This window comes from Heterodontus francisci, chromosome 7 (assembly GCF_036365525.1).
Source record: "Heterodontus francisci isolate sHetFra1 chromosome 7, sHetFra1.hap1, whole genome shotgun sequence".
Lineage (NCBI taxonomy): Eukaryota > Metazoa > Chordata > Chondrichthyes > Heterodontiformes > Heterodontidae > Heterodontus > Heterodontus francisci.
Window position 1 is genome coordinate 112,556,216 of NC_090377.1, and position 26,054 is coordinate 112,582,269.

The window sequence follows — 26,054 nt, forward strand, 5'->3', positions numbered from 1 at the left end:
AAATGTGCATCAGTAGCAAAAAAGAACACGATTGCAAAGGAAGGCAAAACTGTGCGATGCAAGTGGATTATTTGAAAACGGGGAACACTGGGGAAAATGTAATGGGTAAATGTGTATGAGCAGCTCTCTAGCTGGAAGGAGCAAGGAGTTTGCTCCTTGCAAGGGAGGTCAGCACACCCCCAGGGAGGGGTTAGCATGCCCCCGGGTGGGGGGGGCAGGTGTTAGCATGCCCCCGGGTGGGATGTTAGCGCGCGTCCCGTCGGGCGGGGTGAAGGGATGATCAGCGCGTCTCCGTATTGGTACTGTTGAGATAGGGGCTCGCGCTCCTTTCAAATCCAGCAGAAAAAAAACCAAGATTCTAAAAATAGCTCGAGTGGTTGGCTCAGCCAGCGCTGCGATTGGCGGGCGACAGTCACGTGCCCAACGGCTAGCTCCCCCTCCCCGCTCCCCTCAGCTTGTTGTTCAGCGAGTGTCAGTGAAGCGAGCAAACATGGCGGAACCCCTCAGCGACTTGCACTGATTTCCCCCGAACCGTGTCGTCGAAAACCCGTTCAACTCGAGCTCCACAATCTTTCATCTACCGCTCACTAGCTGCAGCGCTTGGGTAAGGCTCCGCGATTTAATGGCTCCCTTCTCCCCGCTTCCAATTGTCTACCTCTCTCCCTACTTTAAACGGTTTTACTGTCTTTGCTCACAGATTTTCACATCAGCTTGTCTTCTGCAAGCAGTCTCTGCTCGATGGTTGGGGTTTTAGTTTTATTTGTTAACCTCTCTCTCTCTCTCTTCCCCTCCTCCTGTCTCTTCGATTGAGGCATTTACTGTTAACGCCAACTAAACTTTATCAACGGAAATGCTTGGTTGATTGACGATTCTCTTACCCATCCAACGACCCCGCTGATGGTTTGTTTGAGACGTTACTAATGGGCATCATCTAATCGGCGCGAGGTGAGGGTGGGACTTCCGGCGGGTGAAGGTAGGTTGAGGCAGAGTGGCTAAACGCCAGACCGTGGATCTTTACACACACATACACCTTACTGTGTAACGTGTGGGCTTAAACTCGCCGTTAAATGTAGCGTGGGTCAGCCTTCAGATCGCATTAAATAAATTTTGCCTCACCCCGAACATCCAAAATGTGAGACCGAATCTCCCTGAGCCCTGGATGCAAATGGACACAATTAATCAATCCATTGAGAGGAGCAGCCCTACTTAAATTGGTGAATCAGTTATTTCGACTTCAAGTTGAACAGGCAGAAATAAACAAACCGTGGAATGAAATATTGTGGATGTGAATTGATATTTCTGGTTTGCTGGAAACGCTTTTTCCAGAAATTAATTTTGGTGGGCTGGGGAATCCAACGGTGTGGGTATGTTGCGAAACTGAGATTGAGCTAAACGGAAAAGGGATGATCATAGGGGTCTATGGTTGGAGAACAAATCTTTCTAACCAGACACAGAGTCGTAAATGGAGACCTACTGAAATGAAACACGGAGGAATAACTAGTGGATTTATTTTTCACCTAGTTTTCTCTCTTCCTGATTTGAAACTCTTAAGTCTTGGTGTAGGTGCTGGTTGCCCTTTATGGTACCTTTGTTCAAATAGTCATTCTTCCTTTAAGCTGAGCTGATCTGTCTTTCTGTCATCAGTACCTAGCCAAGTACACTTCCAGCAAGAGTTTTTGGGTTGCAGTCAAGGTTGAGAGATTTGACCCGTTGTAGTTTTTTCACTTCACAGTGTATTTAACCATGGAATGATTGGAGGAACTCGTGAGATCTGGCTGACTGAAGAGTTGGAGATGTTAGCGAAGGGAGGCGCAGAGGACGAAAAGCTTGATAGATTGAAGACAATGACTGGTTGTGTGTTATAGTGTGGGGTTGATTGAGTATACCTATTTATCATCTAGGTCTCCCTGTAGGATCTGGACCAAATGGGTCTTCCAAAGAATCACAGTGAATTACTTCTTTACGTTTTAGGAATTAAAGGTCACTAAAACGAGTCAATAGAATAATTCTTATTCATTGAGTATTACTCTTAGAATTCACTTAAATAGGGAAGAGGATTGAGGTGATTGTGTATCAGTAGCTCAGTAAAGTTTTTTAAAATTTAAAGTAAAGTGCAACTGCAAAAGTGATCCATTGCTAATGAAGATTTCTTGATCTTCACTTTGAAAGTCTTGTTGACCTGAGCAGGAAGAGACGCAGCCAAATCCCTGTCGTTTTCATTTTGCTCATATAGCTTGATTTTTAAAAATGTGTGTTTATAAATCTGGACGATCTAACTAACATCTGTGATTCGGACCGAAAGGCTTGTGTTAAAAATTTGACAGTTAAAAATTGTGTTTTAATTGCTGACATAAAGGCGGATGTAACCTTCATTCGGTTTCTGACTCACTCATTCTAGTTTCATTTGGAATGAGAAAAGGTGGGGTGGGGTGGGGTGGTGGAGGAAATGAAGGTGTAAATTTGAATTGTTTTTTGAGAGGAAAGTAATTTTATCACTAGGCAACAGTGCAGATGATAGAATTTAGAGGGCTGATTAAACAATAAGAGGGTACTGACTTAGTTATTCCAACTGCAGACCAAATGTAAATTTGAAACAGATTCTTAATTAGAAGATGCTTTATAATGGACTGTACCAGCAAAATCCAGCAGCCCCATAAGAGTGCACTGGGGAAAGCACAACTCAACTGGTTACTGGAAAAAAGCGCTACTGCAGTAGGGCAAAATTTCTTTGAATGTACTTCACTCCCTGCACCCCACCTTGTATGAGTTGAATTTAAAAAAAATTGGACCTTTATCATTGCTCAATTATATTTGTATTATGTTTTGTCACCGTCAGTGCTGTTTATTTTTTATTAATAGATTTTTGGGCAGAATAGATTGTCAAAATATGTGCAATTTGTAAATTGGTTAGAAGTAAGGCGTTATAAGTTGCATTAGGAGTGATTCTATATTTTTTCCCATGGAAAATGCGATTTAAGTTGTGGTAGGTCTATTATGTTGCTTAGTCTCTTCATAAGGATAATATGCTGGAGGAATTTTGCCCAGCTTTTCCCTTCTACTCTAAATATAATGTATATTGCAACAAGTGGAAAACTACATAATTTTTTTTGTCTTTGTAGTATCACATATATCTAAATTTTGAAACAAGAATTTGTTTGGATTACAAACAGGGATCATCTATCTAGCTGGTAAAGAGTACTTGTCCTTTAGTTCAAGCATAAACTGGTTGTTGTCTGAACATCTATGTGGATTGAGGCAGGGCAGCAGTGACTTCTGAAAAAGACATAATTCAGTGTTGAATCTGATAAGGGGCATCACTGGTCATTGTGACTATAGGCCAACATGTATTATTAACATAACCTAATTTTGCAGTGTTTTAAATGATGATGCTCTGTGTGTGCGGAGCAGTTTCACTTTTGTAAAATTACAAAGTGTAAATTAGATCGGTTTGTTTAGGGAAAACATTTAGTTTTAATTAATACTTTGTCTACATTGTGTGTTTGTATAATGCAAAGTCTTCATTGCTGTTTTAATGGTGGTATAAACCACTTCCATGCTGTTAGCTGGGGGATGTGCAGAGGATGGCTGTGCTAGAATGATATAGCTGAAGATAAAAGTGATGGTACTGTTGAAGCAGAAATTGCACAATATCATGTGATTGGTACAGAAGTACAAGTGGTTTACTTTTAATTTTTTTTTAAATGATTCTGTAAGGCATTGTGGGAGCATCAAGGGACAAGTCACAAACGATAATTTTGAAGTTGAAAAATGTAGTTGTGCATAAATGTTGAGGTTTTCTTTTGGGAAATATAGAAGACAGTGCATAAAGAACATCCATGAACATCATCCATATCCATTTTGTTCATTTAATGTGTATTGCTGAGCTTTTTGACACCATTCTTTTGCCACCTGTTTTAAACCAGCATTGGATGTCAATGGCAGATAGGAACAGGAGGAGGCCATTCAGCCCCTCAAGCTTATTCCTCCATTTAATTAGAGTATCTTGGAGAATCTTAACTCCGTATACCCGCCTTGGTTCCGTAACTCTCAACACCCTTGCCTTACTAAAATCTCTCTTTTAAAGTTTTCAATTGACCTAGCCTCAACAGCAGTGTTCCCTCTAAGCTGCGCTGCCGCGTAGCAACCCGAAAGTCCACAAGCAGGTTGCACACAAGTCGGCCTCTTTAAGTATTGAGCATGCGCAGAAGCGCAAAAAAAATCTAAAGGAGCTGCACACTTAAATCGCTTGCGCACTCAAAAAAAGGTTAGAGGAAATGTTGCTCAACAAACTGCCTTTTTGGAGGGAGTTCCAGATTTCCAGTACCCTTTGTGTGAAGCAATGCATCCTGACATCACACCTGAATGGCCGAGCTCTCAGTTTGAGGTTTTGCCCCCTTGTTCTGGATTCTCCCACACGGGGATATGGTTTCTCTCTGTCTAAATGCTCGATCTACCCTATCATCTTTAATCATCGTAATCACCTCAATTACATCACCTCTTAATCTTCAGTATTCCATAGAATACAATCTAGTGTATGGACCCTATCTTTGTAACTTAATCCTTTAGGTCTGGTATCATTCTGGTGATTCTGCACTGCACCCCCTTGCCAAAGCAGTATGTTCTTCAATAGGCTTGGCACTCAGTGGAATGCAGTACTCTAATTGGGGTCTAACCAGAGCATATCAATGTACCTTATTTGGCTGATGCATGATGATCACGTTTTAATAACTGAATCACTGTAAGTAACCCTGGCCTCTTCTTTTACACTGGTCAGCTCACTAAAATATATATCCTATCTGTTATAAAAATGTGTGGAATCAACCTGTGATTTATAATGGCATATTAACATCTCTTTAATAGCATAAGAAATGATTGGTGGGGGGGGGGGGGGTGGGGGTGCTGGAATGAAGATAAACTAAAGAGGTTAATGGCTTTAATTCAATTAATGCTTCTGCTATGAATGTTCTTGCCCTGGCAGTCATTGCACAGCAGCAATCCACCTTGTCTGGTCTCAAGCCAGCCTTTCAGTCTCGTTCACAGTCATCAACATCTGCTAGCAGTCTTCCTTTATGAGCCACCACTTCCTCAGGGGTCTGAGACCAATTGCTTCCACACTCCTAACTTGGGAGTCCTACTAAGGCAACATTTCTATGAGATGCATAGTTAAATGCATGAGGCACTAATTAAAAATTTAAATTGCTGCTTCAAAATCAACAGTTTAGTGTAGCTAAATCTGTACCAGAGCTACACAAACTTAAGTTGATATTAAACATCTTTAATAAATCTGTGTACGTTTATTTAACACAACTGGAGTTTGGATTGCACCACAGTGCAGTTTTCTCAGACTGAATTTTCATGAATCTTCTCTTAAGGTTACTTAACAGATCATTGGGGTATAACAGTTTTGTAACTGCTGGTGCAGCATTAAACAAGAATCTTTTCCAGATCATAATAGATTCATTACTTTGCTATGATATCACTGTACATGTTGAGGAATTTTGTTTTCTTTTTCCTCCACAGTTGCTATCGTGTCCTCTTCTGCGTCCCTGATTTCCTTCACTCCTCCTTTGGCGGCCAAGCTTTCAACTTTCCAGATGCTTAAGCTCTGGAATATCCTTCCTAAACCTGGCCATGTCTCTTTCAGACACTCTTTAAAAATCCACCTCCTCTTCCACTGTCCTAATATCTCCTTATGTGGCTTGGTGTCAGATTTTGTCTGGTAATGCTTCTGTGAAGCTCCTAGGGGTGCTTTACTATGCTTTATAAATGCAAGTTGTTTCACTTCCATGCATTTCACTTGGTAAGCGACCGTTGGGTGGTTTGTTCCTGGGACTCCGAGAATAGACAGTTGCAGAAATTTTTTTTTGATTGACCTGGTTTGGCTGAACCTGGCTCTTGTTTTCCTTTTCCGTCTCTGTTTTGCAGCGATTTTTGCGTGACCCAGGCCCTTAATTGGCCCTGGGTGGGACTTTTGCTCCTCTGAGGCAGGAAGTCCTGCCTCCAAGAGCTGCTGTCTAATCGGAGAGCTGGAAGCCCCTCAGTCCCAGCAGCGCCACCAGGGGCGGTGGCCACTGCTGGGACTGCATCCAGAGGGAGGAGCAGCAGGGACGCTGCCACCAAAAGGTGAGGGGTTTCGGGCCTTGCCAGGGAAAATTGGCTGGTGCCCAGTGAGGACAGGGGTGGCTTGTGTCACATGGGGGGGCCCTCTGGGGTACAGGATGCTTGATCAGGAGCGCCCCCCAGCCCGCAAGGAGGCTGCCCAGTAACGCCAGGCGGCCTCCCCAGCTGGCGAAGTGCCCTGACCGCTGCTCCCGGTGGGGGTGGGGGGGGGGGGGGGGGTTGTAAAATTCTGCCCATGATCTTGGGCAGGATATTTTCACTGAAATAGATGGAATCTTCAATTTTGAACTAATTACTGAATTAAGCAACACTAATTCCACTCTGTTCCAGAACGCGTTGCCACAATCCTTTCTTCTGATCAGTCAGTTTGAATCCGGGCCACTTTGGTGTGTCTCAAGTCTGTTTGGGTTTGTTTTGTGAATTTATTGTATAGTTCATAATTTCTCCGAGCTTGAGCATGACAGTTTGCATTGCTGGAGATGTAGGTGATTCGAGGGTTCTAATCTACAGGTTGAAAGTGACTATTTTAAATAGTGGCCTTTCTGTTTATAAACAGTGAAACTGATTTACATTCCTTTCAATAAAGAAAATATAAAGTACAGAATGACAGCACTGAAGTTTACAAAATTCATGAAGTAAAATCTTGACCTGGGAGTAGCTGCAATCCATGGCTCGACCCATAATGTTCATTTATTTCATTTTTGATGCAGTTTACTGAGTAGTATTTGGGAGGCTGGATTTGATGCCTGGTGGATTCATTATGTGGACTTTTCAAGTAACTTCTTAAGCCTCTTCTCTCCTGAAGGTGTTGACTGTTTGATAGTGTGTGGTGGTTGTTGCCTTGCCTAAGTGGCCATTCTTGTGCAAGCGTTAAGGATAAATGTTGGTGAGCTGTTTTACCCGGAGAGGGTATCCGAGCTGAGCATAATGCTATTCCCATACAGAATCTGCAGATGCAGTCTTTCTGGCTGTGGTCATTGGTTAGCATTGGTTAGCAGTCCCTACTTGAGGCACTGAAGCCAATCTACCTGTGCCCCAATTGAAATTTGCTAAATAAGTGTAGACTGGATTTTTTGGAATAATTCTTGATTGTCTATAAAAATTAGTAGGCCTCTAATAGTAGTAAAATCTCAATTTACATTTATACTTCCTGGATCTTGTCCAGGAACAGGACTAGGTCAAATCACATTTCCATGTCACAAAGACAGAGACTCTGGAGACAAGATGTGAACATACATTAGGCTTGAGGGCAGTTTCGAATGATTTGCCTTACTATTTTTACCTCTTTCCCTATGGGGAAATGCTTGGCATCTGCTTGTTACTGCTTCCCTTATGGTATGATGCAGGTCATGAGCTTTGTGTGGAGAACCAGTACGCTATGGCACTATTGCATCCTTGGGGAGAAGGAAATTGTTCAAGACCGAGAAATTTTAAAATTATTTGTGGAATATGTTAATATATGATCCTTTTTTGATATATAACTGTTAATGTTGTATGTTTCTGATGACCTGGATTGCATGCTTCTGTTGCTTTGCACCCTTGCTCGTAACAAATATTTAGAGTGAAGTACATGACCCATAGAATAAAGTTCATGACTGTTACCCTGTTATAATCATTGATACCTCAATTTGGATACAGAGATTTGATGTCTAGTTGGGTCACACAAAGAAACCTGATCTCTGTTTATGACTAACCACAAGAAACCACGGGAAAATGCATCTCACCCTGGTCATACAATTGTTCTAATTGTTCTCAGTGGGAGAGAAAAGTACTGATTCTAGCTGATTTCAAGACCATTTTAAAAATAAAATTCACTCATCACTTGTTTGCACAATACATCGGTTGGGTTCTAAATCTTCACTGAATGAAATGTAGGGTCTTGTATTGACTTCGGGTTAGTTTTGTTTGAGTGAGTGGCAGTAGTGTGAATGAGAAAGTTGCCCACTGCTCCAGAAATGAAGCCAAGGGCATTATAACTCTTGGGCCTCATTTAAATCCTGCCAGCAGGTCAGGTTCTCATCTCATCTGGTGAGTAATCAGCAGAAAATTGTGCACAGATCAGATAAGTAGCAGGATCAGCTGCTGGGGCTATTCTTCAGAGGCCTCACTAGATTGGGGGGATGGGGATCTGGTGAGGCTCAAGCACTCCTCCTCCTGCCTCATAAGGAATGTTTAAAAAAAAAAGTTTGAATAATGTACTTTTTTATGGGCCTCTTGTAGCATCAATTCTTTTCCTTGCTAGGTTGGATTGGCAAAAATTTGCTGTGGTTTCTTACTTAGGCTGCCAAATTAAAATTGCAATTGGGTTCTAGTGATGTGCTTCAGATCCTGAGGACACTTTTTTTTTTTAAAAAAAAGGACCCTGCTGGCTTTATGCGGGTGCCCTGTTGCCTATTCAGTTGAGTAGGTTAAAGTTACAACAGTTGGATTCCAAGGCACGTACGCTACTTGGTCGATTTTTAACTGCCGCCCCTCTTTTCCCCCCCCCCCCCCCCCCCCGCCCCCTCCCACACACACTACTTTTGCTAGGTAGGGAGGGTTGAAATTTCCCCAGTAATTTTGGTAGTTTTTTGCTGTTCATAAGACAGCATTCATGCACTTGATTAACTTAGTTAAAAACTTAATTCTTGCTGTTGGTATGGTGTTGCAATGTGTGGTGGTAGTAGTGTTATGCACTTAGCAAATTGCTTTTGCCAACTTTACCAGAGAATGGATGTCCCAGAACTGAGTGTGTTCAAATTACTGTTTGTTTTACTATATAGCCATGTTAATGTGGTTATTTACCTCAAAATTATTAAGTGTAATACGGCCAGTGGGGTAGTCCAGTCTTTGTAATAATAAAGTAGTTAGTAACCATTATATTTTTGTTGAGTAAAGGCGTGTGAATAGTTTTTCTTCAATAAAAATAGAAACTGCTGGAAATACACAGCTGGTTAGCATTTGAAAAATAGGTTAACATTTCAGATGTAGATCCTTCTGAATTGAATTTTTGAGCATGCTGATTGTCTTTAATTGTAGTGACAGTGACCTAGAGACCTAGATGAAGAGTGCACTTATTCATATATGCAAAGCTTCCCATGGTTTTTAATTTAGTGTTTTACCAGTTGAATGTAAAACATTAATAAATGTAAGCATTTATGTATGAGCATGTGTACTTAATGGTATTTGAGGGAGTCCAATCCATTGACAAACTCCTCTTAAAGTCTCTTTACCATCAATTCACTGATACTACATGTGCAAATACATCATTGCTATCTGATTGTTCCTTTTGAATTTGTGAAGAAAAGAAGTCCTCTGAAGGAAAGTTTAAAAAAAAAATCAGTTACAAACACAACAACAGCCTGTGTTAAGTGTGCCTCAATAAATTGTCTGCTGTTCACCCCTTTGTCATTGAAATATAAATCTGCACATTGATTTCATTAATTCGGTATTAATACACTCCCAGAATGATCGCATGGGCAAAGGACTTGAGCTGTGAGGGCAAAATTGGAATGGTTGAAAATAATCATTTGGACCTTAAATTACAAGCTTGACCGTTTCGCCTCTCCTTTATAGAGCACATGTTCTCAGTTTGGTGCCTTCTCTGCTAGTATGGCTGAAAGCAGTACAGAAAAACATACTGCATATGCTGGAAATCTGAAACATAAACAGAAAATATTGGAATCGCTTAGTAAATCAGGCACCAGCATTTGGAGTGAAGTGACAAGTGAATGCTTCAGGCATAATCCTTGATCTGAAGTACTACAGCTCTGCATCAGTATCCCGCCACAATGCAATAGTACTGTAAGTTATGCTGTGCCACTTTGTAACCTCTATTTTCTCGTTTAATGTGTTATAACATCAATAGAAACAAAAAGCCCAAACGCTGCAGATCTGAAACTAAAACAGAACATGTTATTCAGCAAGCTAGAACTATTTAGATGAAGGATCCACACCTGTAATTTCATTTGTCTGTTCTCTTCACAGTTGTTTACTGACGAGCGTTTCTGCAGTTTCTGTTTGTTATCAATATCATAGGTATATTAGTTGGAACGGGAGGATTAGGCCAATCAGCCCCTCAAGCCCATTCTGCCATACAGTTAAATCATGGCTGATCTATATCTTAACTTTATCTACCTACCTTGGTTCCATGACCCTTAATACTCTTGCCTAATAAAAATCTATCAATCTTAGTTTTGAAATTTTCGATTGACCTAGACTGAACAACTATTGGGGAGAGAGTTCTAGATTTCCATTATTATTGTGTGAAAGCCTGACATCACCCTTGAATGGCCTAGCTCAAATTTTAAGGTTATGCCGCCTTGTTCTAGACTCTCCCACTAGAGGAAACCGTTTCTCTCTCTGCCCTATCAACTCCTTTAATAATAAAACACCTCAATTAGACCACCTTAATGGGGCGGCGCAGTGGTTAGCACCGCAGCCTCACAGCTCCAGGGACCCGGGTTCGATTCTGGGTACTGCCTGTGCGGAGTTTGCAAGTTCTCCCTGTGACCGCGTGGGTTTTCGCCGGGTGCTCCGGTTTCCTCCCACAGCTAAAGACTTGCAGGTTGATAGGTAAATTGGCCATTATAAATTGCCCCTAGTATAGGTAGGTGGTAGGGGAATTGTGGGGATGTTGTAGGAATATGGGATTAATGTAGGATTAGTATAAATGCGTGGTTGATGGTCGGCACAGACTCGGTGGGCCGAAGGGCCTGTTTCAGTGCTGTATCTCTAAATAAAATAAATATTCTATATTCAAGGGAATAAACCAATTTGGTTGCATCTGCAACCTATTTTTGCAACCTAGCCTCCCACTGGGTGCAATTAGGTTCTCGTACCTTACTACTACGACAACAACTTGCATTTATAAAGCACTTTTACTGAGTAAAACATATAAAGGCACTGCACAAGAGCGTTATTCAACAAAGTTTCACACTGAGCTACATAAGGAGATAATCGTACAGATGACCTAAAGCTTGGTCAAAGAGGTCGGTTTTATGCAGCGTCTTAAAGAGGAATGAGAGGCAGAGAGGTTTAAGGAGAAAATTCCAGAAATTAACAAGACTTGCATTTATATAGCACCTTTCATAACCTCAGGACATCCCAAAATGCTTTACAGCCAATTAAGTACTTTTAAAGTGTAGTCATTGTTGTGATTGGGGTCTAGGCAGCTGAAGCTGGAGCAATTAAAATCTGGAATGTTTAAGCCAGAATTAGAGGAGTGCAGAGACCTTGGAGCATTGTCAGGAGGTTATAGGGATGGGTGAGTCCATGGAGGGATTTGAAAACAAGGATGAGACTAGAAGCCAATATATGTCAGTGAGCACAGGGGTGATGGGTGAACAGGACTTGCTGTGTGTAAGGACACTGGCAAAAGAGTTTTAGATGATCTCGAACTTATGTAGGGTGGAAGCTATTGGGCCATTCTTCAAATCTGAGCTTTGAATAGCCTAGCAAAACTCTACATCAGTCAATAGTGAGATGGTTGGTGGGTAGTGCAGTAGTCCAAATCTGTCCTTTTATCTAATGCATAGAGTACAAAAGCAAGGAATTTATGTTAAACTTGTATAGAACACTGGTTCTGCCTCAACAGGAGTATTGTGTCCACTTCTGGGCACCACACTTAGGCAAGATGTGAAGGCATTAGAGAGTGCAGAAAAGATTCACAAGAATGGTTCCAGGGATGAGGAACTTTAGTTATGTGAATAGATTGGAGAAGTTGGCTCTGTTTTCCTTGGAGAATAGAAGGTTGACAGGAGATTTGATAGAGATGCTCAAAATCATGAGGGGTCTGGACAGAATAGATAGGGAGAAATTGTTTCCATTGGTGGAAGGATCGTGAACAAAAAGGCACAGATTTAAGGTAATTGGCAAAAGTAGCAATGGCAGCATGAAAAACTTTTTCACACAGCGAGTGGTGAGGATCTGGAATGCACTACCTGAGAATGTGGTGGAGGCAGATGCAATCGAGCTACTCGAGGGAATTGGATTGTTATCTGAAAAGGAAGAATGTGCAGGGCTGCAGGGGAGTGGCACTAGGTAAATTGCTCTTTCGGAGCGCCAGCGCAGACACAGTGGGCCAAATGGCTTCCTCCTGTGCTATAACAATTCTGTGATCACTAAATAGTTACCAGGAGCAGGAATTATGGTTGATTTTGTTTTTACTCTCTTCTAGACCCGCCCATTTCCCTGACCCAGTTAGTTGCAATTTGTCGTCGTCCTCCAGCATTACTTCAAAAAAATGCTGTTAAATTATTTTGTATTAACAGCATGGTTAAAGTAATGTGTGAAGTGTTGACTAAAGTTTGTTGACCATTGCAATCATCGAATTTATATTTTCCAAAATTTTATTTTTTAGAATGATTGAATTACTTAGAAATTCAGTTGTGTGGAGATGATATTGGCACAATTTTAAATGGGTTACCCGGCCATTGCTTAATCATTAATTTTTTTATGTACACAGAAAATATTCAATTGCCAACATGGTTTACCTGGTATTAGGATTCCTTTTTCCATTGCAGTTTTATTAGTTAAGACTATATGGTATGATATAGAAGTAATGGTATTCCCTCCCATCAGCCCGCAACACAAATGTTACTAACACTGGCCTAATCATATGGAACATGACAAGGAATTGATCACTTATCATTGTGCCGCAAGACATCCACATCTGCAAATAAGAACAAAATAGAAAATTGAAAGGTGATCAGTACAGTGCAGAAATTCCTCAAGGCCTGGGGGATGGACCTGAGCTGAGATCAAAACACTTGTTGCACAAGTTAGATTCCTGATATTGTCCTACTTTCTAGATTCAGACTTATTTTACAGGATTATCTCCCCACTTGCGCCGCAATCCCTCTGATCATTACTTTAACTTCCAGATTTTGTGAGATGCAGGCAGGTGAGGGCTGTTATTAATGTTCAAAAACCAGAGTTTAATGACCCCGATTCAGTCTTAACCTTGGACCATGTGAGCTGTGTACAATACCAGCTATGCTGTGGAAAGCCTTGCCAAATGAATGAGGGCTAGAAGAGGCCAGGCAAGGTACAATTTAAAAAAAAACTTTTAATGGTTTCCTTTTGGGACAGGAGGCACAGGAATGCACTTTTGCGCCCCGTTGGTAAACCTTTGGTCGTAAGCTGCTGCCTAAAAGTCCTCTCCTGTCCACTACCAAGACCAAGATAAAATTGGGGCTGAAGTGTATCCAGACATGTTTTTAATATTACAAGTTGATCTCCTCTGACGTTCCATCTGGAACGTTGGAGGATATGCATTCTTTCCCATACACCTCTGTTATTTTTGCTCCCTGTGTCCTGTCTCCCTCCTATCCTATTAGTTTCCCTGAGGCTTTGCAAAAAATTCAACTGTGTTTTAATAAGGACGAGTAAATTAGAATGAGAAAAGAACCTGCACATTTGCTATTTCTTGCATTTACCTTCCTACCCCCTTGCCCCCTTCCTCTCTCCTCCTCCCCCTACCCCAGCACCACCACCACACCTCCTCCCCCTACCCCAGCACCACCACCACAACCTCCTCCCCCTACCCCAGCACCGCCACCACGACCTCCTCCTCATCCCCTCCCCCCACCACGACCTCCTCCTCCTCCCCTTCCCCCCCACCACGACCTCCTCCTCCTCCCCTTCCCCCCCCCCACCACGACCTCCTCCTCCTCCCCTTCTCCCCCCCCCACCACGACCTCCTCCTCCTCCCCTTCCCCCCCCCACCACGACCTCCTCCTCCTCCCCTTCCTCCCACCACGACCTCCTCCTTCCTTCCCCTTCCCCCACCACGACCTCCTCCTCCTCCCCATCCCCCCACCACGACCTCCTCCTCCTCCCCTTCCCCCCACCACGACCTCCTCCTCCTCCCCTTCCCCCACCACGACCTCCTCCTCCTCCCCTTCCCCCCCCACCACGACCTCCTCCTCCCCTTCCCCCCCACCACGACCTCCTCCTCCCCTTCCCCCCCCCACCACGACCTCCTCCTCCTCCCCTTCCCCCCCCCACCACGACCTCCTCCTCCTCCCCTTCCCCCCCCCACCACGACCTCCTCCTCCTCCCCTTCCCCCCCCCACCACGACCTCCTCCTCCTCCCCTTCCCCCCCCCCCACCACGACCTCCTCCTCCTCCCCTTCCCCCCCCCCACCACGACCTCCCCATCCCCCCCCACCATGACCTCCTCCTCCTCCTCCCCTTCCCCCCCCTCCCCCCACCACGTCCTCCTCCCCCTCCCCCCACCACGTCCTCCTCCCCCTCCCCCCCACCACGTCCTCCTCCCCCCTCCCCCCACCACGTCCTCCTCCCCCCTCCCCCCACCACGTCCTCCTCCCCCCTCCCCCCACCACGTCCTCCTCCCCCCTCCCCCCACCACGTCCTCCTCCCCCCTCCCCCCACCACGTCCTCCTCCCCCCTCCCCCCACCACGTCCTCCTCCCCCCTCCCCCCACCACCTCCCCCACCACCTCCCCCTCCACCTCCCCCTCCCCCTCCCCCCCACCACCTCCCCCTCCCCCTCCCCCCACCACCTCCCCTATCTACACCTGTCGCCTATTTTCTAAGGGTCTGTATCTCGTTACTTCCTGCCCATTCATGTATCTGTCTAGATACATCTTAAAAAAACCGCTATCGTGCCCACACGTCGACCACCTCCGCTGGCAATGCGTTCCAGGCACCCACCACCCTCTGCGTGAAGAACTTTCCACGCATATCCCCCATAAACTTTTCCTCTTTCACTTTGAACTCGTGTCCCCTTGTAATTGAATCCCCCACTCTGGGGGGAAAAAGCTTCTTGCTATCCACCCTGTCGATACCTCTCATGATTTTGTACACCTCAATCAGGTCCCCCCTCAACCTCCGTCTTTCTAATGAAAATAATCCTAATCTACTCAACTTCTCTTCATAGCTAGCGCCCTCCATACCAGGCAACATCCTGGTGAACCTCCTCTGCACCCTCTCCAAAGCATCTACGTCCTTTTGGTAATGTGGCGACCAGAACTGCACGCAGTATCCCAAATGTGGCCAAACCAAAGTCCTATACAACTGTAACATGACCTGCCAACTCTTGTACTCAATACTCCGTCCGATGAAGGAAAGCATGCCGTATGCCTTCTTGACCACTCTATTGACCTGCGTTGCCACCTTCAGGGAACAATGGACCTGAACACCCAAATCTCTCTGTACATCAATTTTCCCCAGGACCTTTCCATTTCTGTATAGTTCACTCTTGAATTGGATCTTCCAAAATGCATCACCTCGCATTTGCCCTGATTGAACTCCATCTGCCATTTCTCTGCCCAAGTCTCCAGTCGATCTATATTCTTCTGTATTCTCTGACAGTCCCCTTCACTATCTGCGACTCCACCAATCTTAGTGTCGTCTGCAAACTTGCTAATCAGACCACCTATACTTTCCTCCAAATCATTTATGTATATCACAAACAACAATGGTCCCAGCACGGATCCCTGTGGAACACCACTGGTCACACGTCTCCATTTTGAGAAACTCCCTTCCAGTGCTACTCTCTGTCTCCTGTTGCCCAGCCAGTTCTTTATCCATCTAGCTAGTACACGTTGGACCCATGCGCCTTCACTTTCTCCATCAGCCTACCATGGGGAACCTTATCAAACGCCTTACTGAAGTCCATATATACGACATCTACAGCCCTTTCCTCATCAGTCAACTTTGTCACTTCCTCAAAGAATTCTATTAAGTTGGTAAGACATGACCTTCCCTGCACAAAACCATGTTGCCTATCACTGATAAGCCCATTTTCTTCCAGATGGGAATAGATCCTATCCCTCAGTATCTTCTCCAGCAGCTTCCCTACCACTGACGTCAGGCTCACCGGTCTATAATTACCTGGATTATCCCTGCTACCCTTAAACAAGGGGACAACATTAGCAATTCTCCAGTCCTCCGGGACCTCACCCGTGTTTAGGATGTTGCAAAGATATCTGTTCAGGCCCCAACTATTTCCTCTCTCGCTTCCCTCAGTAACCTGGGATAGATCCCATCTGGACCTGGGACTTGTCCACCTCAATGCCTTTTAGAATACCCAACACTTCCTCCCTCCTTATGCTGACTTGTCCTAGAGTAATCAAACATCTGTCCCTAACCTCAACATCCGTCATGTCCCTCTACTCGGTGAATACCGATGCAAAGTACTCATTTGGAATCTCACCCATTTTCTCTGACTCCACGCATAACTTTCCTCCTTTGTCTTGAGTGGGCCAATCCTTTCTCTAGTTACCCTCTTGCTCCTTATATATGAATAAAGGCTTTGGGATTTTCCTTAACCCTGTTTGCTAAAAATATTTCATGACCCCTTTTAGCCCTCTTAATTCCTTGTTTCAGATTGCGCCTACAATCCCGATATTCTTCCAAAGCTTCGTCTTTCTTCAGCGCCGAGACCTTATGTGTGCTTCCTTTTTCCTCTTAGCTAGTCTCTCAATTTCACCTGTCATCCATGGTTCCCTAATCTTGCCATTTCTACCCTCATTTTCACAGGAACATGTCTCTCCTGCACGCCAATCAACCTCTCTTTAAAAGCCTCCCACATATCACATGTGGATTTACCTTCAAACAGCTGCTCCCAATCTACATTCCCTAGCTCCTGCCGAATTTTGGTATAGTTGGCCTTCCCCCACTTTCGCACTCTTCCTTGAGGACTACTCTCGTCTTTGTCCATGAGTATTCTAAAACTTACGGAATTGTGATCACTATTCCCAAAGTAGTCCCCTACTGAAACGTCAACCACCTGGCCCGGCTCATTCCCCAACACCAGGTCCAGTATGGCCCCTTCCCGAGTTGGACTATTTACATACTGCTCTAGAAAACCCTCCTTACAAATTCTGCTCCATCTAGACCTCTAACACTTAAGTGAATCCAGTCAATGTTGGGAAAATTAAAATCTCCTATCACCACCACCCGGTTGCTCCTACAGCTTTCCATAATCTGTTTACATATTTGTACCTCTATGTCACGCTCGCTGTTGGGAGGCCTGTAGTACAGCCCCAACATTGTTACCGCACCCTTCCTATTTCTGAGTTCTGCCCATATTGCCTCACAGCTCGAGTCCTCCATAGTGCCTTCCTTCAGCACAGCTGTGATATCCTCTTTGACCAGTAATGCAACTCCTCCACCCCTTTTACCTCCCTCTCTATCCCGCCTGAAGCATCGGTATCCTGGGATCTTTAGTTGCCAATCATGCCCTTCCCTTAACCAAGTCTCAGTAATAGCAATAACATCATACTCCAGTTACTAATCGAAGCCCTAAGTTCATCTGCCTTACCTATTACACTTCTTGCATTAAAACAAATACACCTCAGACCACCAGTCCCTTTGCTTTCATCATCTGCTCCCTACCTACTCTTCCCCTTAGTCACGCTGACTTCATTATCTCGCTCCTTACAGCTTTAGTTACTACATCCTTACTCTCCACTGACCTCATTTGGTTCCCATCCCCCTGCCACATCAGTTTAAACCCTTTCATCCTCATCCTCATCTCATCCTCATCCCCCCCCCCCACCACCTCCTCATCCTCATCCTCATCCCCCCCCACCACTCCTCATCCTCATCCCCCCCACCACCTCCTCATCCTCATCCCCCCCCACCACCTCCTCATCCTCATCCCCCCCCCACCACCTCCTCATCCTCATCCCCCCCCACCACCTCCTCATCCTCATCCCCCCCCCACCACCACCTCCTCATCCTCATCCCCCCCCCCACCACCTCCTCATCCTCATCCCCCCCACCACCTCCTCATCCTCATCCCCCCCCACCACATCCTCATCCTCATCCTCATCCCCCCCACCACATCCTCATCTCATCCTCATCCCCCCCACCACCTCCTCATCCTCATCCTCATCCCCCCCACCACCTCCTCATCCTCATCCTCATCCCCCCACCACCTCCTCATCCTCATCCTCATCCCCCCACCACCTCCTCATCCTCATCCTCATCCCCCCACCACCTCCTCATCCTCATCCTCATCCCCCCCACCACCTCCTCATCCTCATCCTCATCCCCCCCACCACCTCCTCATCCTCATCCTCATCCCCCCCACCACCTCCTCATCCTCATCCTCATCCCCCCCACCACCTCCTCATCCTCATCCTCATCCCCCCCACCACCTCCTCATCCTCATCCTCATCCCCCCCCACCACCTCCTCATCCTCATCCTCATCCCCCCCACCACCTCCTCATCCTCATCCTCATCCCCCCCACCACCTCCTCATCCTCATCCTCATCCCCCCCACCACCTCCTCATCCTCATCCTCATCCCCCCCACCACCTCCTCATCCTCATCCTCATCCCCCCCCACCACCTCCTCATCCTCATCCTCATCCCCCCCACCACCTCCTCATCCTCATCCTCATCCCCCCCACCACCTCCTCATCCTCATCCTCATCCCCCCCACCACCTCCTCATCCTCATCCTCATCCCCCCCACCACCTCCTCATCCCCCCCCCACCACCTCCTCATCCTCATCCCCCCCCCACCACCTCCTCATCCCCCCCCCACCACCTCCTCATCCCCCCCCCCCACCACCTCCTCATCCCCCCCCCCACACCTCCTCATCCCCCCCCCACCACCTCCTCATCCCCCCCCCCCCCACCACCTCCTCATCCCCCCCCCCACCACCTCCTCATCCCCACCCCACCACCTCCTCATCCCCCCCCCACCACCTCCTCATCCCCCCCCCCACCACCTCCTCATCCCCCCCCACCACCTCCTCATCCCCCCCCCACCACCTCCTCATCCCCCCCCCACCACCTCCTCATCCCCCCCCCCACCACCTCCTCATCCCCCCCCCACCACCTCCTCATCCCCCCCCCACCACCTCCTCATCCCCCCCCACCACCTCCTCATCCCCCCCCCCACCACCTCCTCATCCCCCCCCCCCCACCACCTCCTCATCCCCCCCCCACCACCTCCTCATCCTCATCCCCCCCACCACCTCCTCATCCCCCCCACCACCTCCTCATCCCCCCCCCACCACCTCCTCATCCTCATCCTCATCCCCCCCCACCACCTCCTCATCCTCATCCCCACCACCACCTCCTCATCCTCATCCCCCCCACCACCTCCTCATCCTCATCCCCCCCCCACCACCTCCTCATCCTCATCCCCCCCCCACCACCTCCTCATCCCCCCCACCACCTCCTCATCCTCATCCTCATCCCCCCCCACCACCTCCTCATCCTCATCACCCCCCACCACCTCCTCATCCCCCCCCCACCACCTCCTCATCCTCATCCCCCCCCCACCACCTCCTCATCCTCATCCCCCCCACCACCTCCTCATCCTCATCCCCCCCCACCACCTCCTCATCCTCATCCCCCCCCACCACCTCCTCATCCTCATCCTCATCCTCATCCCCCTCCACCACCTCCTCATCCTCATCCCCCCCCCCACCACCTCCTCATCCTCATTCCCCCCCTCCCACCACCTCCTCATCCTCATCCTCATCCCCCCCCCACCACCTCCTCATCCTCATCCTCATCCCCCCCCCCACCACCTCCTCATCCTCATCCCCCCCCCCACCACCTCCTCATCCTCATCCTCCCCCCCACCACCACTCCTCATCCTCATCCTCATCCCCCCCCCACCACCTCCTCATCCTCATCCCCCCCCCCCACCACCTCCTCATCCTCATCCTCATCCCCCCCCCACCACCTCCTCATCCTCATCCCCCCCCCCCCACCACCTCCTCATCATCCTCATCCCCCCCCCCACCACCTCCTCATCCTCATCCTCATCCCCCCCCAACCTCATCCTCATCCCCCCCACCACCTCCTCATCCTCATCCCCCCCCCACCACCTCCTCATCCTCATCCCCCCCCCACCACCTCCTCATCCTCATCCTCATCCCCCCCCACCACCTCCTCATTCCCCCCCCACCACCTCCTCATCCTCATCCCCCCCACCACCTCCTCATCCTCATCCCCCCACCACCTCCTCATCCTCATCCCCCCCACCACCTCCTCATCCTCATCCTCATCCCCTCCACCACCTCCTCATCCTCATCCCCCCCCCACCACCTCCTCATCCTCATCCCCCCCCCCACCACCTCCTCATCCTCATCCTCATCCCCCCCCCACCACCTCCTCACCTCATCCTCATCCCCCCCCCCCCCACCACCTCCTCATCCTCATCCCCCCCACCACCTCCTCATCCTCATCCCCCCCCACCACCTCCTCATCCTCATCCTCATCCCCCCCCCCACCACCTCCTCATCCTCATCCTCATCCCCCCCCCACCCACCTCCTCATCCTCATCCCCCCCCCCACCACCTCCTCATCCTCATCCTCATCCCCCCCCCCACCACCTCCTCATCCTCATCCTCATCCCCCCCCCCCACCACCTCCTCATCCTCATCCTCATCCCCCCCCCCACCACCTCCTCATCCTCATCCTCATCACCCCCCCCACCTCATCCTCATCCCCCCCCCCACCTCATCCTCATCCTCATCCCCCCCCCCACCACCTCCTCATCATCCTCATCCCCCCCCCCCACCACCTCCTCATCCTCATCCTCATCCCCCCCCCACCACCTCCTCATCCCCCCCCCACCACCTCCTCATCCCCCCCCACCACCTCCTCATCCCCCCCACCACCTCCTCATCCCCCCCCCACCACCTCCTCATCCCCCCCCCCACCACCTCCCTCATCCCCCCCCCACCACCTCCTCATCCCCCCCCCACCACCTCCTCATCCCCCCCCCACCACCTCCTCATCCCCCCCCCACCACCTCCTCATCCCCCCCCCCACCACCTCCTCATCCCCCCCACACCACCTCCTCATCCCCCCCCCACCACCCTCCTCATCCCCCCCCCCACCACCTCCTCATCCCCCCCCCCACCACCTCCTCATCCCCCCCCACCACCTCCTCATCCCCCCCCCACCACCTCCTCATCCCCCCCCCACCACCTCCTCATCCCCCCGCCCCCACCCACCACCTCCCATCCCCCCCCCACCACCTCCTCATCCCCCCCCACCACCTCCTCATCCCCCCCCCACCACCTCCTCATCCCCCCCCCCCACCACCTCCTCATCCCCCCCCACCACCATCCTCATCCCCCCCCCCACCACCACCTCATCCCCCCCCCCACCTCCTCATCCCCCCCCCACCACCTCCTCATCCCCCCCCCCCACCACCTCCTCATCCCCCCCCCCACCACCTCCTCATCCCCCCCCCCACCACCTCCTCATCCCCCCCCCCACCACCTCCTCATCCCCCCCCCACACCACCTCCTCATCCCCCACCAACCACCCCCTCCTCATCCCCCCCCACCACCTCCTCATCCCCCCCCCACCACCTCCTCATCCCCCCCCCACCACCTCCTCATCCCCCCCCACCACCTCCTCATCCCCCCCCCACCACCTCCTCATCCCCCCCCCACCACCTCCTCATCCCCCCCCCCACCACCTCCTCATCCCCCCCCCACCACCTCCTCATCCCCCCCCCACCACCTCCTCATCCCCCCCCCACCACCTCCTCATCCCCCCCCCACCACCTCCTCATTCCCCCCCCCACCACTCCCCACCCCCACCTCCTCATCCCCCCCCCACCACCTCCTCATCCCCCCCCCACCACCTCCTCATCCCCCCCCCACCACCTCCTCATCCCCCCCCCACCACCTCCTCATCCCCCCCCACCACCTCCTCATCCCCCCCCCACCACCTCCTCATCCCCCCCCCACCACCTCCCTCATCCCCCCCCCACCACCTCCTCATCCCCCCCCACCACCTCCTCATCCCCCCCCCCACCACCTCCTCATCCCCCCCCACCACCTCCTCATCCCCCCCCCCACCACCCTCCTCATCCCCCCCCCACCACCTCCTCATCCCCCCCCCACCACCTCCTCATCCCCCCCCACCACCCTCCTCATCCCCCCCCCACCACCTCCTCATCCCCCCCCACCACCTCCTCATCCCCCCCCACCACCTCCTCATCCCCCCCCCACCACCTCCTCATCCCCCCCCACCACCTCCTCATCATCCCCCCCCCACCACCTCCTCATCACCCCCCCCCACCACCTCCTCACATCCCCCCCCCCCCACCACCTCCATCCCCCCCCCCCCACCACCTCCTCATCCCCCCCCCACCACCACCTCATCCCCCCCCCACCACCACCTCATCCCCCCCCCCACCACCTCCTCATCCCCCCCCCACCACCTCCTCATCCCCCCCCCCACCACCTCCTCATCCCCCCCCCACCACCTCCACATCCCCCCCCCCACCACCTCCTCATCCCCCCCCACCACCTCCTCATACCCCCCCCCACCACCTCCTCATCCCACCCCCCACCCACCACCCTCCTCCTCCCCCCCCCACCACCTCCTCATCCCCCCCCCACCACCTCCTCATCCCCCCCCCACCACCTCCTCATCCCCCCCCCACCACCACCTCATCCCCCCCCCACCACCACCTCATCCCCCCCCCACCACCTCATCCCCCCCCCACCACCACCTCATCCCCCCCCCACCACCTCCTCATCCCCCCCCCACCACCTCCTCATCCCCCCCCCACCACCTCCACATCCCCCCCCCACCACCATCCTCATCCCCCCCCCACCACCTCCTCATCCCCCCCCCCACCACCTCCTCATCCCCCCCCACCACCTCCTCATCCCCCCCCCCACCACCTCCTCATCCCCCCCCCCACCACCTCCTCATCCCCCCCCCCCACCACCTCCTCATCCCCCCCCCCACCACCTCCTCATCCCCCCCCCCACCACCTCCTCATCCCCCCCCCCCACCACCTCCTCATCATCCCCCCCCCCACCACCTCCTCATCCCCCCCCCCCACCACCTCCTCATCCCCCCCCCCCACCACCTCCTCATCCCCCCCCCCCACCACCTCCTCATCCCCCCCCACCACCCTCCTCACATCCCCCCCCCACCACCTCCTCATCCCCCCCCCACCACCTCCTCATCCCCCCCCCCACCACCTCCTCATCCCCCCCCCCACCCACCAACTCCTCATCCCCCCCCCCACCACCTCCTCATCCCCCCCCCCCACCACCTCCTCATCCCCCCCCCCACCACCTCCTCATCCCCCCCCCCACCACCTCCTCATCCCCCCCCCCCACCACCTCCTCATCCCCCCCCCACCACCTCCTCATCCCCCCCCCCACCACCTCCTCATCCCCCCCCCCACCACCTCCTCATCCCCCCCCCCCACCACCTCCTCATCCCCCCCCCCCACCACCTCCTCATCCCCCCCCCCCACCACCTCCTCACCCCCCCCCACCACCTCCTCATCCCCCCCCCCCACCACCTCCTCATCCCCCCCCCCACCACCTCCTCATCCCCCCCCCCACCACCTCCTCATCCCCCCCCCACCACCTCCTCATCCCCCCCCCCACCACCTCCTCACCCCACCCCCACCACCATCCTCATCCCCCCCCCACCACCTCCTCATCCCCCCCCCACCACCCACCTCATCCCCCCCCCACCACCTCCTCATCCCCCCCCCACCACCTCCTCATCCCCCCCCCACCACCTCCTCAACCCCCCCCACCACCTCCTCATCCCCCCCCCACCACCTCCTCATCCCCCCCCCACCACCTCCTCATCCCCCCCCCACCACCTCCACATCCCCCCCCCACCACCTCCTCATCCCCCCCCACCACCTCCTCATCCCCCCCCACCACCTCCTCATCCCCCCCCCACCACCTCCTCATCCCCCCCCCCCACCACCTCCTCATCCCCCCCCCACCACCACCTCCTCAACCCCCCCCCACCACCTCCTCATCCCCCCCCCACCACCTCCTCAACCCCCCCCCCACCACCTCCTCATCCCCCCCCCCACCACCTCCTCATCCCCCCCCACACCACCTCCTCATCCCCCCCCCACCACCTCCTCATCCCCCCCCCACCACCTCCTCATCCCCCCCCACCACCTCCTCATCCCCCCCCCACCACCTCCTCATCCCCCCCCCACCACCTCCACATCCCCCCCCCCACCACCTCCTCATCCCCCCCCCACCACCTCTCCATACCCCCCCCCACCACCTCCTCATCCCCCCCCCACCACCTCCTCATCCCCCCCCCCACCACCTCCTCATCCCCCCCCCACCACCTCCTCATCCCCCCCCCCCACACCACCTCCTCATCCCCCCCCCCCCACCACCTCCTCATCCCCCCCCCACCACCTCCTCATTCCCCCCCCCACCACCTCCTCATCCCCCCCCACCACCTCCCTCATCCCCCCCCACCACCTCCTCATCCCCCCCCCACCACCTCCTCATCCCCCCCCCCACCACCTCCTCATCCCCCCCCCACCACCTCCTCATCCCCCCCCCCACCACCTCCTCATCCCCCCCCCACCACCTCCTCATCCCCCCCCCACCACCTCCTCATCCCCCCCCCACCACCTCCTCATCCCCCCCCCACCACCTCCTCATCCCCCCCCCACCACCTCCTCATCCCCCCCCCACCACCTCCTCATCCCCCCCCCCACCACCTCCTCATCCCCCCCCCACCACCTCCTCATCCCCCCCCCACCACCTCCTCATCCCCCCCCCACCACCTCCTCATCCCCCCCCCACCACCCTCCTCATCCCCCCCCCACCACCTCCTCATCCCCCCCCCACCACCTCCTCATCCCCCCCCACCACCTCCTCATCCCCCCCCCACCACCTCCTCATCCCCCCCCTACCACCTCTCATCCCCCCCACCACCTCCTCATCCCCCCCCCCACCACCTCCTCATCCCCCCCCCCACCACCTCCTCATCCCCCCCCCCACCACCTCCTCATCCCCCCCCCACCACCTCCTCATCCCCCCCCCCACCACCTCCTCATCCCCCCCCCACCACCTCCTCATCCCCCCCCCACCACCTCCTCATCCCCCCCCCACCACCTCCTCATCCCCCCCCACCACCTCCTCATCCCCCCCCCACCACCTCCTCATCCCCCCCCACCACCTCCTCATCCCCCCCCCCACCACCTCCTCATCCCCCCCCCACCACCTCCTCATCCCCCCCCACCACCTCCTCATCCCCCCCCACCACCTCCTCATCCCCCCCCCACCACTCCTCATCCCCCCCCCACCACCTCCTCATCCTCATCTCATCCCCCCCCCACCACCTCCTCATCCTCATCCTCATCCCCCCCCCCACCACCTCCTCATCCTCATCCTCATCCCCCCCCCCACCACCTCATCCTCATCCTCCCCCACCACCCCTCCTCCTCATCCTCATCCCCCCCCACCACCTCCTCATCCTCATCCTCATCCCCCCCCCCCACCACCTCCTCATCCTCATCCTCATCCCCCCCCCCACCACCTCCTCATCCTCATCCTCATCCCCCCCCCCCACCACCTCCTCATCCTCATCCTCATCCCCCCCCCACCACCTCCTCATCCTCATCCTCATCCCCCCCCCACCACCTCCTCATCCTCATCCTCATCCCCCCCCCACCACCTCCTCATCCTCATCCTCATCCCCCCCCCCACCACCTCCTCATCCTCATCCTCATCCCCCCCCCCACCACCTCCTCATCCTCATCCTCATCCCCCCCCCCACCACCTCCTCATCCTCATCCTCATCCCCCCCCCCCACCACCTCCTCATCCTCATCCTCATCCCCCCCCCCACCACCTCCTCATCCTCATCCTCATCCTCCTCCTCATCCCCCCCCCCACCACCACAATTTAAATGGCAACCATTGATGAAAGGTCGCAGACCTGAAACGTTAACTGTGCTTCCCTCTCCACAGACGCTGCCAGACCTGCTGAGTATTTCCAGCACTTTGTTTTATTTCAGATTTCCAGCATCTGCAGTATTTTGTTTTGACCATTTTGAAACGATGCTTTGTGGGAGCCAATGGTACTAAGGCAAGGGCAGCAGTGATATTATAGGTGTAGTTTTTAGTATAGAATAGGTTACAGGTTGTGGAGTTTTGAACTAGTTGCCAGTTTTAGAAGGAACAACCCAGGAAGCCAGCA

General features: G+C 52.2%; 1 protein-coding gene across 9 annotated transcripts in view; it reads left to right on the forward strand.

Moving 5' to 3' along the window:
- Window positions 1-454: 454 nt before the first annotated feature.
- The window catches only part of hdac4 (histone deacetylase 4), a 595,905-nt gene continuing 570,305 nt past the window's right edge, over window positions 455-26,054 (forward strand). For all 9 annotated transcript variants that reach the window (XM_068035894.1, XM_068035896.1, XM_068035900.1 and 6 more), the window contains exon 1: window positions 455-604. The gene's annotated coding sequence lies outside the window, so the exon portion shown is untranslated. The remainder of the gene's footprint in view (window positions 605-26,054) is intronic.